At 42.3% G+C, this 21,974-nt stretch overlaps 1 long non-coding RNA gene across 3 annotated transcripts in view; it reads left to right on the forward strand.

The window, feature by feature from the left end:
- The window catches only part of LOC110339281, a 233,045-nt gene extending 216,078 nt beyond the window's left edge, over window positions 1-16,967 (forward strand). For all 3 annotated transcript variants that reach the window (XR_005880431.1, XR_005880430.1, XR_002381400.2), the window contains one exon: window positions 16,546-16,967. This is a non-coding gene — a long non-coding RNA (uncharacterized LOC110339281). The remainder of the gene's footprint in view (window positions 1-16,545) is intronic.
- The last annotated feature ends 5,007 nt before the right edge of the window (window positions 16,968-21,974 follow it).

Here is a 21,974-nt window from a genome sequence, read left to right on the forward strand (position 1 = left end):
GTACAGGTATATTTCTAAGAAGAGATGAATTTCTAAGTGATATCTTGATTTTTAACTTTTTCTTGTGACTATGTAGTGTTATCACGGACAGTTGGAAAAGTAAAAATTGTGATTTTGAATTTTTCTTTATTAAGTATAAAACTTAGAAAACATGGATGAAAAGAACTAAATCTTAGCTAAATTTTGACACTGCGGGACAGAGCACATTTTCAACATTTTTCAGAGTTAGTCAATATTTGGATCATGTAATCATTAGTGTTGAGAACATCACTTCGTATAAATACACAATACAAAATGGTACAAGTGTGTTTATGGCCATTTTAAAGTTCTTTCCAGATCTAAGACAAAATTGATCTAACAGTTTTTTACAATGAAACTCAAGTCAACAACTCAAATAGCGATTTTTAAGGTATGTGAATTATATACTTACATATTGAGGTAAGATTCGGCTAAATAGTAAAGGTCCTTCATCTCTGTAATTAAGCATTATATTTCTGTAAGAGCAGAAAGCTTTTTGTTTGTACAGTAAAAGTGCTAAGATTCATAGCACCTAGTAATTTTGAATCTGAGCCAAGGTGTTTCTACTGGCACCGAGAGGTGTGACAACAGGTGCAGTTCAATGAACACAGTTGTGTTCAGAAACGAGACTGTAGTGAGGTCTTGTCATGAAGCCCGGCTGTGTGCCACCAGGAACCCCTTAGATTGATTATGCATTTGATTTTGAGTTAAGTTTTCGTCATTGAATGTTTTGAAACCTTGTACTGCTGTCATTTTTCTTTTTTAATTGAGGGGGGTCTGACCCTCAGTTTCAGAAGGTGGGAATTAGAAGACCCAGCAGAGCTGAGGTGGGCTTATAGGAGACAGAGAGAGAGAGAGAGAGAGAGAGAGAGAGGTGAGGGAGAGCAAGAGCTGGTGTCTGAGAGGTCTGCAGTGACTTGCCATGAAGATAGTTCGCAGGACTGGAGAGAGAAAGCAGCAGGGCATAGAAGCAAATGCACAGATCGGAGGCAGGCTGCTGAGGGCAGGACTAAGTTACGACAGTGGCTCAAGAGTCAGACTTCCTGATTTGGACCCTGCATCCTCCCTGCATCAGCAGCAAAGCTGAATGGTGTCTAGTCTAGAATCTGTCAAGCCAGATTTCTCTAAGTTCCTCCAAATACTAATCTTGTGTAAGACTGAAGACAGCAGGGACACTGGTTTTGGCCTGGTTCATCACTGTGTTAGTTGGAAACAGTGCCTAGAATTTAGAAAGGGGAGGGTTGAGAAAATCCTGGTTATTCAGCCCAGACTGGATCCTTGGTGTACAAAGGAAAACAGGTCTGAGGTTAGCTTGGAAAGATTTCACATTAAAGTTTCTGAAGAAAATCGACTAGTGACAATGACTGACAAACAGAAAGGCAGAGGCTAGAGGCAAATGTCAGTGGTATTCCTCCAGAGTGTAGGCATTTCAGATGGATGGGGTGGGACATGTATTCTGGCACTCAGGAGTCACAGAATACTGAGTGTTACACAGCTCAGATGGAAAGGTATCCTGGCACTAGGGAGCCAAGGACTAATACGTGCTGCAGTAAACATAGCAGCTTACAGCCCTGACTCTGGGAAAGGCTTCCCCAGTGTATTGGCTCTGCTCCAGCAAGAGAGGGTCTTCCAGTTGGGGATATTTGCCCAGTGTAGTAGTTATACATGGTAGGAGAAAGTTTCCCGGGAAAAGTTGCTACAGTTCGGCTCTGCTCCTGGGAGAGTGGAGAGTGGAGTGTAATAACTCAGCTCTGCCAGGGCAAGGTTTCCCGGGCAAAAGTGTTAAAAGCCCTGCTCCATCTGCTCTGCCCGGGGTTGTCTCTGCTCCGGCGCAAAAGAAGATCTTCACCCAAGAATCCAGGAGAGCGGCTGCCTCTGCCACAATGGCAGAGGACAGCCGGGTAGCACAAACAGCCACAAGGTGAACAGACACAGAGTTTATATAAGACTTTCAGGGTGGGGATTGGTCAGATTTCAATGCTGAGCTTAGATTGGCTAGAGCTCCTGCTCAAGGATTGGTTAATTTTCTACACAGGGTTAGGTCAGATTTGGCTCTGCTTTCAGGGCCAAAGTGTGTTTCTTTCTCTGGTCCTTTTTATCCTTCTACCTCTAATTTTAGGACCAGGGTTTATTTCTTTCACTGGCTCTGATTCCAGGGACAAAGTATGTTTCTTTGGCACTGGTTTCAGGGTGAGGGTACATTTCTTTGGTTCTGGTTGCAGGGCCAAAGTGTGTTTCTTTGGCTCTGCTCAGGGTGTGTTTCTTTGGCTGGCCCCTCTTCCCTACACAGAGTCCTGCCAAGTAAGAGAGAAGCACTGTTATGGAGCATGGGGTATATGCAGCTAAGACTTCTGTGGAGATGAAGGCAGACTTAACAGAAATGTTTGAGTTATAGACCTTCTTCCTCTTGCCTACTTTGGTTTCCTGCCCCTAGGTAGTTTTCTGACTGAAATATGAGTTGCATAGATGGAGCTCACTCATGTGCATATTCTTTGCAAAAGGCAGTTTCAGGCTTATCAGGCATTAATAATTGGCTTTCTGATGTACAGATTGATCTCTATATGCTTGGTTAATACCAAATGATCATTAGAATATGAATCTGGGCTTGTATGGTGGCTCATACCTGTAATCCCAGCCTTTGGGAGGCAGAGGTGAGAAGATCATAACTTTGAGGGCAGTCTGGGCTGCACAGCAAGATGTAAAACATCCACATCTTTGTTACTATTTTAACAATTATAGAAACGAATAGAGTTCCCTGTGACAGACAGTTCCATACATATGTATACAGTATGATCGCCATCCCTCTATGATGCCACCCATATTGGTGTGCCAACTGGGGTTGTGCAGGTCTTCATCAGGCAGCCATAGTGTTAAGATTTCATGGGTGCAGCTTCCCTGTCACTTATACAAGATGTTATCTCACAGCAGATGTCCTGTTCCTCTGGTTTTCACATTTAAAAGAACCTCTCCTTCCTTTGATTGAAGTGTGTGATGGGTGTGAATGGTTTGTTGATGCTTTCTGCTTTTTTACTGACTCATGACTTATGAAGGAGTCCATAAATGGAGACAGGCAGGACAGCACCTGGAAGATGTTACTTCAGGTCAGAGCATGTAAATGTCTTCCTAGCCTCCTCTCAGGTATTAGCATTTACCCACAGACTGTGCTGGATGCTACATTGGGTATTCTAGAAAGATCCAATGGCCCAGGAAGATCGTATTAAATCGTTTTTGTCATGAACTTACAGGAAATGTCCCTGCATCCTTCTTTCCAATTCATGTTGACTAATGGCCCTTGACAAATTTCCATCAATACTGACTCATCTGATGGGAGCAGTCAGTGCACAATGTGTGTGCAGGCAGGACCTGTCTGCCTGCCAAAAGCATGAAGTGTATTTTTACCTCATCTTCTAACTAAAGATGGAAGGAAGAAGCTTCTTGCCTTGTCCCATTTCTCATCACCTGACCTATGTTCTTCTGATGTTGAGAATAGGGTGGAGAGTCTGGAAAAGTAAAGGAGTGTGTGTATGGCTTTGTATTTCTGTCTAATGTGGTGTGTGTTTCTGTGCATGAATGTGCTCATATGTAGGACAGAAGTAGAAATCATCTATCTTAATCTTCTGGGATTATTGTTTAGTCGGTGTTTTATTGATGTGAAAAGACACCATGACCATTGTAACTCTTATAAAAGAAAACATTTAATTTGGGCTTGCTTACAGGTTCAGAGGTTTAGTCCATTATCCTTGTGGCAGAGAGCATGATGGAGTATGGGAAGACATGGTGCTGGAGAAGGAGCCCAGAGTTGTATATCTGGATTCACAGGAAGCAAATATCCTTGTTTGGGTATTTGAAACCTCAAATCCCACTCCCAGTGAGACACTTCCACCAACAAGGCTACATCTACTTCAACAGGGCCATATCATAGCATTACTTCCTAATGACTAAGTATTCAAATATCTGAGCCTATGGGGCCCATTCCTAGTCAAACCTCCACAATTTTCCTCTATCTTCTCACTGAACCTATTGACTTGGCTAGGCTGACTGTCCTGTAAGTCTTGGCGATTACTTCATTTCCATGTCCCCAACGGTAGGATTACAGTTTCATGTCACTGCGTCTTTGTTTTGTTTGTTTTCATGGGTTCTGGTGTACTGATGTACTAAACTCAGACCCTCAAGCTTGTGATGAGCCATTTCCAGAGGCCTCCATCCAACATATTTTAATCGTTGGTGACATAGTAAGCCAAGGCAGAACACTTCCCTCACTAGACCTCTGAGCTATAGGAGCAACTGGAGAGACAATTAGGTTTTTGAACCCACTTGAACAGGACCAAGCTCTGAAGCAGGGGGTAGTTTAGTCCCACAAACCTGTCTTTCCTTATTGCAAAGGATATTTGGGGACATATTAGAGATTACTTCTGTGTCATAAGCAATCACCAGGTGACTGGGGGCAAGCCTGGACTAAGTTGTACATTACTGGGAGTGATAGTGATGTATGTATACATGACATTTAGTTGATGGATACATAAATCTGCTGATAAGCAGGTTTCTCTCCCTAAGTTGCCAATGAAAGAACCCATCAAGTCAATCAGTTTTAGCTCTATGAGGATGGTTGACCGACAATCTCTTCCTTTCTCACGACTTTTAAGACAGATATAGTTTAACATGAGGGTTATCTATAACAATTCTGAAGTTCCTATGATTCTGGTTTTGTTTCTGGAAAAGGTTTTTCTAGGATTATCTGATTCATAATACAATTTAGGCACCATTTCAGAACAGAACTCCTTGATGTGATCTACAATATACAGACTGAAAATGGAAACATCAGTGACAGAATACATTTAGTTTCAGCTAAAAGTATTTGATTTAATTTTCTTTTATCAGTTTTTTCATGTGTAAACCTAAATTACCAATGACAATTATTTCAAAGTTATATGGTATAATAAATCCTAAGGCATATGAGATAGTTTCTCAAGGTTTTGCAGGTTCAGATACAGTTGGGGATTGGTTTGTCATGTTACACAATTTCTTTCATAATTTCTCATAATTTTTAGCCAAAGTTTATCCTCTAGGAAGTATCCCAGTTAAGGTTTCAAAACTAAACAGGTTCTTTGGCATAGTCACCAAATGATCACAATCCATGGACAGTGTGTGTATGTCAGTCCAATAACATGAAATGTACTGGTTTCAAAAATCTCCTGATTCTAACTGGGCATGTGGCACACTCATTTAATATCAGCACTTTGGTGGGATCTCCCTTGAGTCTGAAATCTGCTTGGCCTACACAGTGACTTCTAGGCCAACCAGGGCTGCATAGTGAGACCCTGACTCAAATAAATAAGTATTTGCTGACTCTACCCAATTGTCATTTCCATGTCTATAAACTTAATGTTAATTTCTGATGGGTTTGTAGTCAATTCTATTAACATCTCAAGACTTCCATCCTCGATGTGATTTGACAAATATTACCAAAAACCCTTTGTAGTTTTTAAACACTTCAGTAGTTTTATGCATTAGGCTTTTTATTAAATATTGGTGTGCCACTTTATGAGATCTTGTTTTTTAAAAAATGTTAGTAGCTAGAGAATGAGATGAGAAATGTTTTTAATTTGACCTCAACTAAACTCAAGGCAAGGTAAGACTTACTAAGAAATAATTTACAGCTTTCTCAGGTGTTACTCAGAAAAATAAAGTCAAAACAAGCAAACTAAAAAGGAAATCAAACTAAATACTAACAGCAAAAATGAATATGGTACACCTTTGTAACCTGATACTGGGTTCTATACATGGAGAATGGCAGAGAGAGTATTATATTCCTAGCATTCACTATTACAAAGTTTTGCTCAAATGGCTTTTTCTCTGTCTCCCAGGTAGAGTTGCCGACACCCACACCAGGATTATCATACTGTTTTGTTATACACAAACTTCCTCTCATATCATTAAATGCTTAGTTTATTTCCTTAACTGGGATTCACAAAGAACAAGGACTTATTTTTCCAGTGTCCAGTGTCTGCCTAGTACACGCAAGGACCTTAGTCAACACTGGTGAGGCTATAGCTCACACAAGTTCATGTCTTAGAATATTAACTGTGTGTTGTGTAAGAAGAAAAGGGATGGTGTTTTCCTTAAAAACAGTTGGAGTCATTGAGCAGCAGAATGGGTAAATCCAGTACATGGCAGAAAACAAGTAGAGAGTCATCATTGACTGACTGCATCACCGATAGTGAAAACCAAGGAAGTACAGACATCTGAGGCCTGTCATGGTCAGAGCCTTTCCAGAATCAATGGAACATGAAAGCTCTCATTGCTGTAGCAGAAACCCTTGCTTCTCCAGCTGTTTTTCATGTATCCATTTTGGAGCAGTTGAAACTGGTACTCTCCATACTAGACACAGAGTGAACCCATTGGGGCATGCTAGGACAGTTGGTTCATAGTTAACCCCATGGGATCCAATCTGCGAATGTTCAAATGTGTCCTGAGATATTTTCAGAAACTTCTCTTTCAGTCATACACTCAGATGTGAGGAGACATAAGAAGTTTGGAGAGAGCATACTGGTCTTTGGTTCCTCTAATGTTTTCTAGGAACTCGGCTCTGGTTTCAGCATATGGCCCTTTTTGTTATAAAATGCCCTGGGTGACCCAAGAGCCTGACTATTAACTTAATGTGCACCTTTAAGTTCGAAAGTTGACGGCTCTAAACTCAGGAAAAAATTCGAAAATGGGATAGCACTGAGCTGTTTCCGCACAGCCTCTGTCACCCTTAGTCTTGAAGAAGCAGTTCCTCCTCTCTCTCAACCTCCTTGCAGTCCAGTGGTCCATGTTCCCATCTTTGACTTGCCTGTTGCACTGCTGTAGGCAGAGGAGGTAGAAGTCTATGCATTCAATCTCTGGCTACAAATCTCCTTCCCAATTTATCGCTTGTGTCCCATGTGTGCACACTGAAAATGAGAAGCATGATTGACCGTTGTGCTTCTCAGCAAGTATGATAGGAAGTGCATACTCTGTTACTGCTTTTCTTCCACCTAAGGAGTGCTGAAGATAAAGATGAACCTGCAGTTGACAGTGGTGTGGGAGGAGGAGGAATTTCCTCACCGTTGAAGGCTGCGATCAGACGGAATTGGCTCAGTGCTCTGAGAGGGTGGTGTCAATGTGTGGACTGAAGTTCTCAGGAAAAAAAGAAGAGAGAGAGAGAGATAGCCCATCACCACCTCCCATACTAATGATTGTACAAGGCCAAATGACCCACCTTTGTGATTTTGGAGTGTTAAAATATAAGGATCTAATTATCTTGAGCTGTTTTGGGTCCCATTGAAAGCCATTCATTACTCACTCCCTGTCTGACTATCAAAATCCTGAAGATGTTGCCCTTACAAACCTCTAGCTTCCATAAAGCTAGAGGCTAGAGGCTAAGGATGTCACCAGATAATTTTGAAATGTATAGACAAGTTTTTCTGAAATTTGCCTACCTATTTCCACTTTTGGTAAATGCCTTCATAAATGACTTTGTTCTGTAACTAGCAAATGCTACAAGCCACAAGATCACAGAGTAATTATATAGTCTTCGCATCACAAGACAACTCAGAAGAATTAAGGATTCTTCTGATGGATGAAACCAGTAAAAAAGCTGCACCTGGCATTATAATCTCATGAATGAATTAGGAGTGTCTTGCTATAGATTCTTCCTGTAGTTTATTCCTTTCTGTAACAAACTTGGAATTTATTTCTCACAGTTTCGTTTACTGAAAACAAATTTCTCCCATGCATTTGGAGTTTTACTGATTACACTCCCTAGTTATGTGTAAGCACCTGTTCTAGTAGCTTTAGTTTATTGTTCTGTGAGAAAATCTTATCTGCCTTGCTGACCCTCAGAAACTCAAACCTTACATTGTATTGTAATTTACTGCTGCAAACGTATATATACTTGTACCTCAAGAACTGAGGGAAGTCAGGAATTGGAGAGACAAAGAAACGGAGAGATAGAAACAGAGAAACAGAACAGCAGGAGAGAAAGAGAACAGAAGAAGAATAAAGAACATGCAGAGGAGCAACTGTGTGTGAGTCAACTCCTTTTTCCCTCAGACTTTAGCTCCCTCGCTTATCTGTGGTTCCTTTTTTGTACCCTGAGGGAAAATTTTAGAAGCTGGACTTTTAAAGTTTTTGATAAGCAAAATCCCACATACCACTTCCATGGGGGAGCATGCCTTTTTAGGGCAAACTGAATCCATATTCGCAGGCCATAATCATTCACTTATAGCTCCACAATACACTCTTGTTTCCTTTGGGATGTGAGCTGTGGCGTGTGTGTGTGTGTGTGTGTGTGTGTGTGTGTGTGTGTTGGCTTTAACTCTCCTAGTCCTGTTTCTAAGATAAGGTCTCTCTCGTTTTCTTCCTCCCAAATAAAGAAGATAAAATGAAGAATTATTGGACATATATAAGCTGGCCTCCCTGTTTAGTTTATACATTGAGTTAAAGACTTGTTTTCATTATTTGTTTTACAATATATATGTATATTTGTATGGAGTGGCTGTGTGTGTGCCCATGCATGTAAGTGCTTATGGACGGTGTCAGATCCTCTGTAGCAAGAGCTATAAGAGGTTGTAAGCTGCCTGGAGTTGGTACGCGGAACTGAATGCAGGTCCTCTGCAAGAATGGTTGTTGATCCATCTCACCAGTCCCTTTTACTTTTTTTTTTTTTTTTTTTTGGTTTTTCGAGACAGGGTTTCTTTGTGACTTTGGAGTCTGTTCTGGAACTATCTCTTGTAGACTAGGTTGGTTTCGAACTCACAGAGATCCGCCTGCCTCTGCCTCCTGAGTGCTGGGACTAAAAGTGTGTGCCACCACAGCCCGGCTCATCAGTCACTTTTACTTTTAAGGCACCTCTTCCTTGATATACAAATCACTCTGAAATCTTTTAGAAATGGTTTACTATGAAAAAAGTCATAGATCAATATTCTTCTTTTATTTACATTATCATTATCCACGATGTTTAAGGAGAACAGTTTAAAAATATTCTTGAAAAGTCAAGTGCATTAAAAGAAAGGTAATGAAAATGATTGAAGTGATTCAACGACTTTTGAAAAATCCCTTTCTGAAGTCTTCTAACATGGGTCACCAGTCAATTAAATTTGAAGTACATACCATTTGTGACTGATTTATTTCAAAAGATACCAGAGTCTTGACAGAGATTCACAATGTCTTAATGAAGGGACCCAACCTTCATCTAGCCCCCTGCTTTTGCAGCCATGACAGGCTGCAAAAAAGACCCAGCGAGGGTTAGGTCTCTGACTCAGCAACATGTGCTGAGTTTCCTGATCTTGCCCAACCTTCCAGTCAGTAGGAGGTCAGATACCCTCCATGTGGCAAGGAACCAATTAGAAATTAGTTGGTGGGCTCTTGATGTGCTTTGCAGTAACAGTGGAGTGCAGAGCAGAACAACCACCATGGGAGGGCCTATAGGCCATAGCAACCATTTGACCAATCAACTCAGGACAGGTCGCCCAAGCTTGGAAGTGCACCAATCCTGAGACTGTTGTGGACCCCAGACATTGCCCTTGCTCTACCCCAATAAATTCCCTGCCTCGTAGTCCCTCGGTCCCTCTGGGTCCTTCTCTCTCCATCTGCTGTGTGGAACAGACAGAGAGAGGTCTTGAGTTAATACAGTTAACTTGTTAATAAAAGACTCTTTGCTTTTGCATGAGATCAGGTTTCTTGATTTTGGGGTTCAGAATTTTGGCACAACATTAGTTTACTCTGAGGCTGAGTTGGCATAGTGAAGTCCAGGAAGGAGAGAGGTAGCTCAGGCAAGGGACAGTCCATGATCTTTTCCTCACCTGAATCTCATAGAGAGCACCTAGCAGCCAACCACCAAGGAAGGAAAACATTCCAAGCGATCCTGGGAAGACAGATCAATAGGCATGCTGTTAGACAGGTTTGTTTCTAAAGAACAGGGTAGCTCAGCTAAAACAAAGATGGCTGAACTTCAGGTGTCTGTGCTGAGGAAGTTGCCTCTGTGGTTAGCAAGCCTGGACACAGTTCTGCTAAGTTAATGGTGAGCCTTGCCAGATTTTTCAGAAAATCTGGGCAAAAGAGAACATAGGTCCCGAGAGAGAAGAGGATGGAGGCAGCTGTTTCCTGAAGGGAAAATGGTGCTTTTGTTGAGGATTCTGCATGTCCTATTTGTGGGCTGACAGTGGTGAGGAATGGTGGAATTGAGAATGGGGAGTCACAGGTGAGAGGAAATCTGCCTCAGCTGTGATACAACGTCACCTTTTGAGCAGCAATGGCACCACCCTAAAAATCATTGTGCTTAAAACCAGGGGCATATTCAGACATTCCAATAGGAATGTATTTTGCGTCATAACTAAAGCACTGTGGCCATAATGCCTATCCAGAGATGTTCATCTCCTGGGTGTATAGACGGATAGCCTTTGCTTTTAGGCACAGAGAACTTTGAAGATCTTATGCAGTGTCTCCCCCAGTAGGGAGGAATATTACTAATGGTGGAGCCCACAGAGAAAGGGACCTGGATATGTGCAAACCAAATTCTCTCAGACTCCATATTCTAGCTGAAACAGAACAGACGGGAGGCTCCTAGTACTTGGTCCCTTCTAGCCCCAGTACTCGGTCATAGTCCTATTACTACTCACATTCTTGGTGTGAAATATTTTGTTGAGATTTTTTTTTCTCTAAGGCGAGTACAGTGAGGGCCTTCCATGGAACTCTGGAAGTACAATACCAGCCCCACAGGTCAGAATGAGAAAAGTATTATCAATATCCAGACTTGAACTCCATATGGGTGGAGTTCTGGCCAGGGCTGAAAGTCGAAACAGACACTAATGGTTTGCGAAAATTTACTTGGGTGATAATTTAAAGATAGAGATCTTGGCTGTGTGTGTCAGAACCCAATGCCTTTAGCCAAAGAACAAAAGATCAATCCAAAATCAGAATGTTTGGTCTTCCTTGCCAAGCAAATGCATATTTGAAAACTTGTAGGCAGATGTCTGGGATTACCTACTGCTCAGTCATATAGATGAAGTGTTAGTATGATTGAGTAACCGGGTCCTCTTCTGTCAAGGTGCTATTTATATGCAGGGAGATCTGAGTCCCTATAAGGATTTTCTGTTGTCTGCAGGTGAGGCAGGAAAGGTGGGCTGAGAAGGGATGGTATAGCTTCTCCTCTGGGCAACTCATGTTCTCCCCTCATCTCAATGTATAACTTCATTCCTTCATGGTTCGGTGATTTATAATCTTCTGACTTCATCTGTCCTCCTATGACCCTTGTCTTCATCTGACCCCTGCCCTCATGTCTCCATGAGCCAGCTTGTCCTTTGAGTAACTTCCTAGTTATGTAAACCACAGATCATGCCCCTTTCTCAATAGCATGACATTTCATAATCTTGTACTGCAAACAGAAGACTAGCTAATCTCAGACATTCAAGGACATCCAAACCTTGTTTTCTACTTGTGTTTCCAAGTGAAATGTTTTTGGGTTTTCCCTGTGTATTTTTGAGACTTGCTGTAAATACTGGAAACAGTGAGGAATAAAACAGAGTCTTATTTCTGTCAGGATCATGTAACTTAAACTCACAGACATTCCCTCTGGGCTTCAACTCCCTGGAGCCTTGGTCTTCCTATTCTACTTGATTGGGAGACTTTTCCTTCTAGCACATTTGTTTAACATACTTTAGGGATTAGTTTAACCACTCACCCTCCATGAAGGTGGCTGTGGTCCCTCTTCTATATTCCTGTTGAGGCCAAGGCTTGGTTTTGGTGGATAGGTGGTTATTTTCCACCCTCTTGGCAGTCACTTTTGAACACACATACTTCAAGCTCTTCTTTCTTCCTCCTCTTGGGGAATGGCAATAAACAATAAACATGGGCTCAAAACCTGCCCTTGTTTCATTTCTACTGTTTTGATAAAGGGATTTATTTCAACTTAAAATTTCAGGCTACAGCTTATCATTGTAAGGAAGTCAAGGGAGGAGCAGAGGCCTAGGTAATCTATTGAGCCTTGGGTAGTAGATCAATATTCATCCCGGATATACAAATGGACTTTGGACTCCCATCCAACAATGAGAGATGCACTCTCACCCTGGACTCTTGGGGGAGGGTCTATGCCCTGCCGTGGATGGAAGGACAGACTATGGACATCCCCATGGAGGGCCTCACCCTACCTGGGGAAATGAGGGGATATTGGAGGGGTTGGTGAGGGGGTGTGGGAGGAGGGGAGTGAAAGGGAGAGGAACCTGGAATTGACATGTGAAGCAACCTTGTTTCTAATTTAAATTTAAATAAAAAAACATCGATTCACAGCACACCTACATTCAGGAGTAGAGAGAAAAGACTGCACTCGTGTTTATCTGCTCACGTGTTTGTACTCACCTTAATTCCTCCACTCTTATGCAGTTCAGAGTCCTCTGCCTATGGAATAGTGCCACCTACAAGGTCTTCCCACATCAACTGACTTAAGATGGCCCAGAAGTTAAGAACACATGCTGTTCTTCCATAGGATGTGGATTGCATTCCTAGAACCCATCTTGGGGAGTTCACAACCTCCTGTAACCCCAGCTCCAAGAGATCCAACACCTTCAGCCTTCACAGGCACTTGCACCCAAGTATACATTTCCACACACAGACACATGCACGTATACACATAAATATACATAAAATTAAAATAAATCTTAAAGAAAGAAAACTTATTTAAGATAATCCCTTACAGACACCATCACAAGGCTCTATGGTCAGATAAATGCTTTACCAAAGTAGGAGCTGCAGGACCTATGGCCAATTTGTAATATGCTTCAATTCTGAATCTGTAGAATAGCTGTCACAGCTGGGTTCATCTCAGATACTCACCTGTGAGAATAATGAAGACACTATGAATAGTACTTATCACTGTGCATAGCAGGAAGTTTAAGTGCTCAGGACATTGTATCAAGGATACCTTTCTACAAGCCCGACTCTCAATGCGTGTACTTGTTAAGTAATGGAATTATGAACCAGTCTCTCAAGTCACTCAGAAGTCACTTTGCAGTGCTTGCTGTCAAGGCTGAAATGAGTGTTTCTGTTTACAAACTGGGAGGTTGCATCATCTGGAAAACCACCCTGTTCTTTGCTTTCCCTGTTCAAGACAAGGCTTCTAGCAGTGTCTTCCTCACATATTCTTCTTGTGTTGAGATATTAACCGTAAATCAAGCTCCAAAGAGTGAGTAGGAGATGAACTCAACCTGCCAACATCTCCACGGATGTTCCAAAAGACACCTGGGAGCTTGCTTCTGTCAGATCACTCAGCCTCAGGAAGGCCAGAGCTCATCTTCCGTCACAGAGAAACCACCGATGATGCAGAAATACAGAGATCTCTCCATACAGCCCAGTTCTCGAATGACTATGAGCCCTGAAACACCCCCTTCCAATTTGACTTCTAAAAATTAGACTCTGACAAATACTCAGTGATTGCTACTTAATGGATCCTGTTCTTGGCCCTGTGCACACAAGACAAGTCTGTTGATGACAGAGTTTCTGACATTAGGAGACAGTAACAGAAGCAAACTAAGTCAGGAACTCAGTCAGAGATAGTCTACTCCTTTAGTATAAAAGTGAAAAGGGAGCGGAGAAGACAACAGTACTGTGGGGAATTGCTGTTTTCCTGTTACATGGAGGTAAGGGTCAAGGTAAAGGGGAGATGAGAGTTGAAGTCAATGTTTCTGCTGGATTGTGCTTGCGGTGGTTTTTCAACAATGGCAGAGACATCCTTTCATTAAAACCTGTCTGATGGGACAGTCCTTTCAAACCCATGCTTAGGCAAATTCTTCTTTAGGTCAACTACGGCCCTCTTGGGGGAAAGCCTGTCGTTTAACTAGAGATGTTAACATATATACAAGTGTGTCTGTCACTGCATCTTGAGTTCAAGGAAACAATGTTAGCATGTTAGTACTACTTGACCCAAGGTCTGGATAATAGAGGTTGCAAGGTAGGCACTGGGAGTTAAAGTAACACAGAAAAGAGAAGGTACAAGTTGCTTTGTACATCTGCACTTCTGTCTCAATCTGTCTTTTGTTTACCTACACTTGCAGGTAGGTAAACCTGAGAATGGCCAGCTAGGGCACCTCAGGCTTCTTGTGCCTTAGCTTTGACCTTCCTGATGACTGGTTGCTATGGAAGTACCAGCAGCCTCCAACCCTGGCCAGCATCGCACCAGGCAGCTTCTTAGAGGCAGAGGAACCCTTGGTTTGGGGGTGAATGCTTCTCTTTGAACAGCTTGCTTGATACAGTTGTGTTATCTAGCAATAAAGTCTAATAGCTGCTTTATGGTGCACAAAATGGCATTTTAGCCACCAAAGAGAAGTAGAAATTGAACATCTTTTTATTTGTTTGTCCTCCAGTACATTTTAAAATGCCAAGCCAATGAGTATTCTAAATTAAGGAGAGGAAGAAAGGGCTCTGTATATCTGGCTCTACCATGTGTTGGAACTTCCCAGTGAGATTTAGACACTTCTAGGTGTATGCTATTAGTAAGCTCCCGGCAGTGAATTAACAGTGTCATTTGAGAAGCCTGATTTGCACAAAACACTCAATAAAAAATAATGCAGAGTAACAGCACGTAGTTGTTGTGCAATCTGAACATCTTAAAGTTCACTAACTAACCAAGAAAGCCACACATTGTTGAAGATCTGATTAAATTTACTAATGAAGGCTGTCTTATTTGTAACATTATGATTATAGTCGTTTTCTGGTGAATTACTGTTAGCTGCAGCACAAAGTAGATTGCAGTGCACAAGTCTTGGAAGTAAAGTAGTTGTCCTTCCCCTGACAAAACCAGCATGGAATGGAGTTAAATCTCCATGTAGACTTCTAGTCAAGCTTGCACACTGGAACTTTCCTGCTGAGTTTGGGGGCTTGTTTTGTTGTTCTTAGCTTTTATTCACATGCTTTAGTTACACATACACAACTGTGTCTGTGAGTGAGTTCATACATGAGTTTGGTGTCCCAGGAGTCCTGTGAATGGTATTGGATCCCCTGAACCTGGAGTTACAGGTGGTTGTGAACTTCCTGAAGTGGATGGTCAGAAATAAACTCTCACTCTTTGCAAGAGCAGTATGGTGTACATATTCTTCACTGCTGAGGCATGTTCTCTGTCTCTGAGTTTGAGTTCTTTAGGTGAAGCACTTTTTGCATTATAGAGTGGAGCTGAGAGCTAGGGGCAGAAGGAGAGTAGACTAGGTAGCAGTCCAGGGGGTTGCTCAGAGTTGGTGACTTATTTCCCACCATTCTCACTCCATTAGGACTGAGTGGGTCCAGAGAGACCGCTGAGTCCAACTCTTCTCATCATGCCATCTGGGATCACCACATCAGTAGCTTGTGCTGAACTACTGCAGCCATATATATACCACAGAACATAGCACAACCTAGACCTTGTTTTTCTTTCCCGGAGAGCTGGTCATTAAGTATTTATCTTCAATTTGATCAGTTTCTTTATCTCTAAAATGCAAGAGGGTCACAATATTTCAACTCTGTATAGCTTTGATGAAATTGAAATGAGGTAACTGATGTAATTTCTTCAACAGTCCATGGAGCTTCATTGTTCAGGATCTTCTTGTGGAGGAGTTTGGTAAATCTCTTCGAGGTGCACCCTAGAGGGCAAATGACAATGACTAACAAGTATTGATTACTTCTTTTGGTGTAGGCACAAATTTCAGCACAGGCTAAATAGCATGTCCTTTGGTTTACACCCAAACCAAGTGAGACAGTCAGCAATCCATGAGGAACTAAGACTCAGCAGGGAATTTATCTTAAGACATAAATGGCAAGTTGTATATCTGTAGCTTTATCAAGGCAGATCACCAAAGACCCTGTCTACACACACAAATACACCCACATGACTCCACTAGTCTTCTTAAAGCTATATATGCCCCTATGCTTCCAGGGAAACTTCAATAGGGCATCAGAAAAGATGGGACCTCAGGTCAACTCACTCCAGTGTCTTGCTTTCACAGGAAAGGTGGGGGCTTGTCCAAGACAACATGCAAGATTTCATGTCCCAATTCCACTTCTGCCCCTTTGGACAAAGAGAGAGCAAATCAGCACCTATCTTACAGACAAGTGGGAAATATGTACACATTGGAAGTAATTACCAAAAGCAAGGAGGAAAGCAGAACTCCACTATTTAAGGGTTTGTCTCTTATGAGAGCTGACTGGGTTTCTCCTGGCTAGACCAGAAGGCTTTAAGTGGTAACAGGAGGGAGCTCCCATTCAGCAAGAGTTAGAAGCTGATCACTGAGCTTCACATGAGCTCTCAACCTCCAAGCTAGTGTAATATTCAAACCTTTTTCAAATGCACAGATGGAACACAGCTCCCAAGTGTTCTCACCAGCTGATTCTTGCAGAATTTATCCCTTTCCAGGCTAGAGTTCTTTGTTTACATTGGCCCAGATGTGTGTGAATACATGTAGGGGTGTGTGTGTGTGTGTGTGTGTGTGTGTGTGTGCATCTTCAGCTGACCTCTAAATGAATGTCAAATGTCTGTTTCCACAATAGGTACCTTCCCTAGCCCCAGAGGCAAGAACTCTACTCAGATGAGAGAACTCTTTCTCATCGATCCCGTGATGATTTTTTTTCTCATTGTCAACTCTGCTTCACTGGCTTTGGAATTGTGACCTAGGAAACATAGCTCTGGGCATGCCTGTGAGGACATTTCAGCTCGGCTGTTCCTGGACTGGATATAAAGGAAGAAAACCAGCTGAAGACCAGCTTATACCCCAACACTTGCTGACTATGGACACATTGTGACCAGCTGCCCCACAATATTGCCACCATGCCTTCCCCGGCATGATGGACAGCATTAGAAAACCCCGTGTCTCCAAAGCTGCTTTTGTTGGGTACTCTGTCAAAACAGTGAGACCAGGAGTTAATATAAATCCTCGCCGGTGCCAATTTTTTTTGGCCCAGTCTTAAACTGAGGGATGGCCTGCTCTTGTATTCATTCAGTGGGTAAGGTGCTGCAGGAGGCTTTCAGACCAATGAAGATTCATCCTTCCTAGAGTACACTCTGCGGCTACATCTGAGAAAGAAAACCTCATAAATTTTGTTCAGGAAATGTGTTTTCCATTAGGAATGTCTTTTATTTCTAAAAGTAGGAAAACCGTGCAGAAATTGAAAACTCCCTGTGGCATCTGTATGAACGTTTTCAGGAGAGTCAGGAGGGCTTTCTAGCTAGGAGAGAGCTGCAGGAGGTTCCTGAGTGCAGTGAGAATTGTGTGAGAAAGGCAAGGAGGGCAGAGGACACAATCAGGAAGCTTATGTCTGAGACAGAGCTGCAATGCCAACTTCTGAGGGGCTCTGGGTGCTGGTTATACCATTGACACAGCTGCCCTTCTCTCAGCAGACAAGCTTCTGTGTCTGGGGTTATTACTGACCAGCCTTTAGCCTCACTTCCAACAGGACAGAAGATAATTCTCTGTGTATGCATACCGCTATGGCTATGTGCCTTTTATAGTCAGTAGCTACAGGATCTGGGTAAGGGGAACATTACCCCAGAGAGAGGCCTATAGACACACCCAGAGCATCCCACAAGGTTAACAGAAGAATCCAGGTGCATAGTTCCATCAAAATTATTCTGTTGTGAGTTAGGGGCATAGGTCAGTCAATAAAATGCTCATCTTACAAGCATGGGAACCTGAGTTCAAGCCCTAGAACTCATACAAACAAAGCTAGGCACAGTAGCTTGTACTAGCAATCTCAGTGCTGGAAGAGCAGAGGCAAAGGGTCCCTTCGGCTTGCTGGACAGCCTGCCTAGTGTACAGCCTAGCTAGCCCAGCCTGGTGAGCTTCAAGCCAATTAGGAACCTTGTGTCAAACACAAAGGTAGATAGCACCTGAGAAACAGTAATTGAAGTTGTCATTTTGTCCCCACATACATGCATACATGCATGTACTCTGGTGCACATGTACACATGCACATGCATACACATGGACACACAGGTCCATGATATGGATAAGGGTTGGAGGAGGAAGGCAGTTGTGATGCTAAGCAGATAGACTTCAGAGGGACAGCTGACATCACCTGTCCCTGCCTGCATAGGCTGTGAGGGACCTGCCACTTTCTCTTCTCGTGTGCTCTTCTGCTCACAAGGTCAGCGTTCTCTTGGGATTTGGGTATTCACTAAAATCTTTGGAGAGGGGAATCTGGAGGTAGAGAGTCTGCCCAGAGCTCAGGTTTCCCACAGACTGGCCCTTTGGTCGATTGAGTGGAGGTAGATGAACTTTCCATGCCTTTCTCCCTCAATAAGACAAGAAGAGACTGATCAAAGTTAATTCATAGTCACAAGTACTCCATTTATGGTATTTTTGTGTGTGGTCAGTTCCCATACATTATACTGTTAAATGGGAGGCTGTAGGCAGAGAAAGCCCTGAGGAAAGCCCAGAGTAATTGTATATTGGTGGCATGGCAGAGTCATACCAAATTCTCTAAGGCCTCAGACCCACAGGAAATTGACCAAGTTGTTACTCATGTGGGCCAGGATCAGAGGAATGGCCAAGATTTCCTTGGAGTGTATTGTGATAGATTTTCGTGGGGAGGTGCAACACACACACACACACACACACACACACACACACACACACACACACACAGCACATAGGGATCCCACAAATACCAAGGTATATCCAACTTCGGGAACCAATGAGTTTTATTGGGTCTACTTACAAAAGTGGGTGAGGGGTTACTTATAGGAACACAAATGACACAAAGACAGCTGTGTCACCAAAATTCACCTAGCATGAGTGACAGCTCACAAAAGCTGGGAACTGGAACACACTGCATAGCCTACAGGCAGCTCAACAGTTTGAGAGTAACTTTTCCTACCTGGTCTCTGCTGCTTCTAATAGCCTATTCTGTGCTACTTTGGGGTGCTTGGCTAGTCTCATAGTCTTCTTTGCTGCTTGCTTATTTGAATCTTCTTTATAACTTGGCTTATCTGGGAGTGACTTCCAGCAGTCTTTACTGTTTACTCTGGGGGCAGGGAGGAACCTAATGAATCTGGTCAGTTTCAGGGACTTCCTGAAGGTGTTTGAGTTGTTTACTTCCTGTTTCAAGATGCTTCTTTGTAGCATAAAATGGTTCAGTCTCAGAGGGAATTACTGTGGTGGGGGTAGGGGTGGGGAGGTGGTGGTGGGATGGGTAGTGATGTGTGGATACGCACAGCATTTGACCCCAGCTGTTGTGTACATGTGTCTTTCCTTTCTTCATTACCTCAGCTCACCCCCCCTTCCTCCACTCCAGCCAGGGTTCCAGGACCCAAGTGGGAGGGTTGAACTAGGGTGGTGTCAATAGGTGCTCATGGCTTTTGTTACCCGTGAGAAACTGAACATCTCTCACTTTTCCCACCTTCCTCCTTTCTAAGAATCCATATAGTTTGGATGTGTTCAGATTATAATTTAATATGTAAATGTAAAAGCCAAGGAGAATTCTGAATTTCACAAAGACATTCAACATATATTTTCTCACATATGTTATTACCATTCTGTGTAGTGATTTCCTTTTACACTGCAAGTCGCTTTTGTGTGGGCAATTTGGGAGTTGCTAGGGCCCAGGAGACAAACAGAGTTGAAGTAAAGCCTCATTAGTTACGATGTAAGGGGCTGGTGAAATTTGACTTTGAATTAGCTAGGTTAAAATGAGCTTGTATTTTAATGAAATAACAATAGGACCATCTAGACAGTCAAGGAATGGGAATTGTTTTTGAATTACATACTATTTGGGGAAAAGAAGCTCTGTGATCAGCATAATGAGGATTTACTGTACATTGTGTACTGTGAGAATGTCTCTGCCTCTTAGAAATACTCTTTGTATTCATGAGTCTTTTATGACTGCCCTGTCATTCTGGGAGACTTTCAGTCTCCTTTGTCTTTTTGTTGTCAGCCATAATGAAATAATTGTGATGACAATTATTTGCTTGTTTGGCTTCAAAAGTTTTCTGTGTTCAATTTTTTCATTTGTCTGCCTCATGGTACCACTGTGTGATATGTCATGACTGAGCACATTCAAAGGACAAAAACATAGTGTGCATCTCTTTTCTTCATCTTGGAGACATGTCCCCTTAAATGGAATTTAATAGAAATGTTCACAGCACTGCAGTGAACATTTGAAATAGTTGTAGCCAGAATTTAATAGCTTAAACAGACGAAGATGGTGGGTAACACCAGTCTATCTTGGTGTTCCAGAGCCTAATTTTATAAATCCCACATTAAATACTACGTTCAAGACTGCTCAAATGTAAGGAACCATGTTATAAATCATGCCTAGCCCATGTGAGTAGATCAAATGTCCTGCATTTTGATTTTAATACTGATAACTTTGTCTCTCTCCTCCCCTGACTTTGCCCAGAGATTAAAAGACATTGACTGAGAATTCAGTAATGAAAGGTTGGATCCAGACAGGGCTGACTGCCATCATGACTCTGACCTATGAGGTTGCCAGGAGGGTGTCCCATCAGTACACCTCCCCAGTCTGGGATGATCTGAATTGCAAGTGACTTTGAGGAGGCTGGCAGCTGCAACCCAGACAAGCTGCTCTAGACTTACTATAACAGATGGGCTTTGAATGCTTGTCTTCAAAGACAAACATCAACCCTTACTGCTTTGTGTTTCTCAAGGTTTCTACATGCCTAAATAAACTAAGGTGGCTATGACAGCTTTTATATCATAGCATTGTATGAATCCAATGAGACATTGGGCCTTTATCATGATGCATCATGTACATTCCATCAGTGGATACTTTGCCGTGTCCTATCATTCTTTCAGTCCTTGCTACGTTCCTGCCTGAGCATCATGTCCCAGCAATTTGTGTTTATCGTCATGGTCAGCAGTTCTTGGCCCTGGATTGCAGGAGGCGATTTGAAACTTTGGCCCTTGTTCCAGCTTTCTCTGGCATGACACTGAAGATTTTTGGAACAGACCAAAAAGAGTCAGTCATTGTTAGAAATGTCTAGCCAGAGATGAAGGAAGTAGCTGACCCCAAAATTCCTATTTGAAACAATTGCTCAAGGCTGTTGTTTCAGCAACTCTGTCTATCTGTAAGCATATCCACACAACATGCATATCAGATACCATGTGTAAAGGGACAAAGGAAAATGTCCTGGTGAGAATGAACACTTCAGCTCATCATCCAGTTATTTAGCTAAATGGTGCCCGCAGCTGGGGCAGCTGAGTCACCTAGCTGTTAGGTGACTCACAAGTACAATATGTAAATGACAGAACTTCCTTGTTTTTGCATCACATTTTCAGCATCCCCTAGACAAAATCTGAAAGATATGGTGGCATATGGCACAGCCTTTTGCATTCAAAGCGTACAAGCAGATAGCGAACACTCTCTGTGAACAGAAATGCTTCCAGGTATTTTGATGAATCTAAAATTCTCACAAAGTGGATCATTTAAAAAAAAACGTGACAGGAAAACAAACCACATTTGAAGTGGAGGAACTGAGAATGTAGGACAAACACCCATAACCTCATCTTGTGAACAGCCTGGGCAAAGCAGAATAGGTTTTAAATTATGGAAAGAACTTGAAAGGGGCTAAAAGACAAAGCTTCAACATTTGCAGGAAAACCTACAGTTTCACTTAAAATGCCTCAGAAATTCCATCTGTGGTTTCCAGTTTTTATTCTCGTCAAGTGAGGCTTTCTTTGTTTTCTTTTTCTCATGTTCAGTTGAAAGGAAGCTAGTTTAATGCTGTATTTTGAAATGAATGGCTATGCAAAGTAAAGAGCTTACAGGACAGAAAACAATCTGTGCCAACTACAAAGGGATTAATATCCAAGGCATATAAAGCACTTCAGAAATTCAACACCATCAAATCATCCAGTCAATAAGAAGACTGATGAACTGAATAACCAGTTCTCAAAAGAAGTTTGAACAGCCAACAGATATTTGACAACAATTTTTCAACATACTTAGCCACCAAGAAAATG

This window comes from Mesocricetus auratus, unplaced genomic scaffold (assembly GCF_017639785.1).
Source record: "Mesocricetus auratus isolate SY011 unplaced genomic scaffold, BCM_Maur_2.0 Super-Scaffold_100011, whole genome shotgun sequence".
In the NCBI taxonomy this organism is placed as follows: domain Eukaryota; kingdom Metazoa; phylum Chordata; class Mammalia; order Rodentia; family Cricetidae; genus Mesocricetus; species Mesocricetus auratus.